Source organism: Limulus polyphemus, unplaced genomic scaffold (genome assembly GCF_000517525.1).
Source record: "Limulus polyphemus unplaced genomic scaffold, Limulus_polyphemus-2.1.2 Scaffold37, whole genome shotgun sequence".
Classification (NCBI taxonomy): Eukaryota; Metazoa; Arthropoda; class Merostomata; order Xiphosura; family Limulidae; genus Limulus; species Limulus polyphemus.
This window is the reverse complement of record NW_013665647.1, coordinates 562,057-566,253: the sequence shown is the minus strand read 5'-3', so window position 1 is coordinate 566,253 and position 4,197 is coordinate 562,057.

Genomic DNA, 4,197 nt, shown 5'->3' with positions numbered 1-4,197 from the left:
TATTTTTGTAAACGATATCCTTTAGAATCCGTTCGTCTGTCTTGTATGCAGTGGTGAATTGGTTTTTATAGTAGACTTATCGTGAAAAACAGCCCTGCTAAAAAGACAACAGATCTACAGCAAGTGAACGTCATTTACGAGTACAAGTGTAATAAAGGAGACTGCGAGCTCCTGGCAAACGCCTCCTACATCGGAATGACTACCACAACCCTGTCAAGACGCCTAACAATGCACCTACAAAATGGAGCCATCAAAGAACATTGTGTCCGCATCCACAACCAAAAACTCACACGTCAGGACCTAGTACAAAACACCAAAGTAAACCGCCGATTTAACGACTTCACAACTCTTCAAATACACGAAGCAATAAAAATCCTACAGCAATCTCCCATAATCAACAAACAATCGACAGGAACAGCATGCACACTGCTACTTCTTGGCGAGAAACCCCAAGCCACAATACAACACTCTACCAATTAACGCCTTCCACGAGCTAGATACCACCACCTGCTTACCCATACCTATAAATATCCACCAACAGTAATCACAATTCACACAACATTCAGCCTTGATAATGGATGCAGAACGCATTCGAAACGCGTCGGCCAACTCATCACTATTTACAACTTTTACCCGTTGTTCTAACAACGTTAAGACGGCTTATCGACTTCTTGAGAAGAATTCTAAGAAGAAAGTAAACCTACAGACATCGGTCTTGTTTAACAAAATCTGCCTATAATTAAGCGCAAAGATACACAATGGGCTATCTGTGTTCTGCTAACCACGGGTATCGAAAACCGGTTTCTAGCGTTGTAAGTCCGGTAGGGGAGCAATCTAACACAACTCCGCTAACTCCTATATTGTACAACTTAACTAAGAAGGCTTTGGCCAGGTCAATGAACACAGCCGCCGGCTTCCTGCCCTTATCTAGCTGGTCAGTAATATATGTAGATATCGCATCTTGAGTACCCATACCCTTCCGAAATCCATATTGATTACCTGATAATTTTCTATTATTTTCCAAGAATTCTAATAATTCTTTAAAACAATTTTCTCAAATACTTTAGGAAGATTTGACAATATTGAAATTGGCCTATAGTTGGACAGTAGTTTTTGATTTCCACTTTTGTATATTGGGGTAATAATAGACGTTTTAAATATATCAAGGAATACACCATTATTTATACTTAAGCTCACTATATGTTTTATGGGTTTAATTATACTCTCGATGTTATCTTGAAGCATTCTGAGAGTAATGCCGTCGTTTCCTAGACCTGAACTCCCCCTCTGTTCATTTATGGTCCACTGTACATCTCTGTTTGTTACTGTACATCCCTCCAGTACCAGGCTATCTATAATCCCCTCCAGCCCCTCCTCATCCATCTCTACCCTCTTACCTATTTTTTGTGCCATCTCGTTCCCTACTGTTATAAAATATTCCCGGAATATATTTGTTCCATGTTTCGGATTATCTACTAAGCTAATTTCATTCCATTTTTCCTATCAGTTAATTTAGTAATTGATATGTTATTTCTAGTTGCTACATTGTCTGGATAAGTTATATATTACCTCAGAACCTGACGTATGTAACATCTATATTTTAAAAGTTATGCATCTTGTCTGAATCTTGCGAGTTATGCAGTGGTTAAAGTGGAAATCTGGAGTTGGAAGGATAGAAGTGCTTAACCTATTAAGTCATTCATCTTAGAAAGCTGTAAAAGGTCAACTATTTAGTACAATATTTCATTACGTATATACTGTATATTATATATAGAGAAAAAAGTCACCATGAGTTTTGTCAACAGATGTTGTTTTTATGTGACGAGGTAAAAAGTTTCAATTATTCAACAATATTGTTTCACGTTTCAGCACTCCTTGACCCCTTGTTTCAAATAACTAGGGATGCTCTCCTTAATAATTTTCTTAGCTGAAGACTGAGCCTTCTGGGCTCGCATTCACTTTAACCACTATAGTTATGTCTTTTGCACGTTATGCATAACTTTTTGGATCTTACAAAATATGCATCTTCTCTGGAACTTGTGAGTTATCTTTTCCGATTTTACAAGTTATGCATCCTATGTGGATCTTGCGAATTATATCACTTCCCTAGATCTTAAAAGTTATGTCTTCTTAGGATCTAGCACGTTTTGTGTATTAATTCTTAGAGAAAGTCAGCTGCAACAAATACTTTTCCCTTTTTTACATTGGAACGGTGTCTGTGTTCCACGTAATCCTGATCTTTATCTTATCTCGTTTGGTTTGTTTTGAATTTCGCGCAAAGCTACACGAGAGCTATCTGCGCTAGCCGTCCCTAATTTAGCAGTGAAAGACTAGAGGGAAGGCAGCTAGTCATCACCGCCAACTCTTGGGCTACTCTTTTACCAACGAATAGTAGGATTGACTGTCATATTATAACTCCTCCATGTCTGAAAGGGCGAGCATGTTTGGTGGGACGGGGATTCGAACCCGCGACCCTCAGATTGCGCGCTCTAACCATCTGGCGATGCTGGACCTTATCTTATCTGATCAAGACGCATCCACTGAAATGTTAATAAATCTTTAAACTTCTTTCTAAGGGAAATATAAACTCAAAGATTAGATTACATTTCGTGATATGTAATTCAATACTACCACGAAATGTCAAACATATGTATCATATCGTTAAAAGTCAATATCAATGCGTGTTCTGAATTTCTTTGCAAATTTGCATATATCATTCAATTTCTTATTTTTTAAAAGCTTGCGTTATTTTCTGTCTCGAGATGTCCATCTATTGTTTTTATTAAGAAAATTTTCACAAATCAGAGAATACATCAAATTCATTGAAGAATAAGAAAGTAAAAAGTAAATACTTTACATTATCTCGATCAATAATACATTAAATACAATGAAAAATTTACTTTAAAGTTTGTTTGTATAAAATTGTTCTTACATTTTGTCACTTAAATACGAGTTTCACGCGATATAAACACACTTTACTAAGTAGGAATAATGTAAAACCATTATAATAATACTCAGTTTTGTCTGTACTGAAAATGCGCAAGCAACTTACTATCTAAATGCGGATGTAAACAAAAGGCGGATGTAAATACACTTTAGTAGACATTTTGTACAACAATATATTATCAGCTTATCAAAGTTTCTAAATAGGTCTAACGTTAATTCGTAGAATAATAGTATAACTTTATCTATTGACAGTATTAAGTAGAGTAAAGTTTAGCACTAACTAAACTAAAGTAAAATACAAAACGTACAAAGGTTACATGTTAATTTTGCTCTTTACCGAATATAGGCTGTATTTAATGGAGGCTTAACTAATGTTAGGCCTAAGACAAGTGAACGTACAGATTTCGATGTCTGCAAATAGAAATCCGTTGTATTGTTCAATAAATACTGTACTTAAAGAAGTACCGTTGCAATAAAGATATTAATGCTAGTAATAAAAACCTCCTCTCGACAAGGTAATTTATCTGATGTTTAAAACATGCGAGTTAAAACACATAATTTGCATTCATTGACTGTCAAACTCAGAAAGTCAAACTAACGCAGTTATCTGACGTTTTTTATTAACGTTGTCTGGTGACTTCTGAGAAAAGATGACCTAAAACCTTGTATTTTAAAGCAGAAACAACCTATTGATTACATTAATCTCAATATGTATGTTTAATGCTCTTGAGGACAATCACAATAAGAAAAACGAAAAACGTTTGTTTGTTTAGTTTCACGCAAAGGTACTCGAAAGCTATTTGTGCTAATCATCCCGAATTCAGAAGTGATAGTCAACATCACCCACCGTCATATCTTGGGCTACTCTTTTATCAACGAAAAGTGGGATTGACTGTTTCATTTTAATGCCCCCACGCCTGAAAGGACGAGTTTGTTCGGTGAGAGTATTCGAACTCGCGACCCACGTGGCCATGCCAGGCCCTAGCGAAAAATAAGAAAACTTTGTTAAGAATATGTAACGTAAGAGCCTGATAATAGGCAAAATAATTAATGTAAAAAATAATTTAAGTGTACAATTACTTTATTTACCAAGCAGATGTAATGACCACATACTAGTTATTTTTAACACGGTAGTTGATCTTAGTATGGCCTACGGCCGGCATGGCCAGGTGGTTACGGCACTCGACTCGCAATCTGAGGGTCGCGGGTTCGAATCCCCGTCACACCAAACATGCTCGCCCTTTTAGCCGT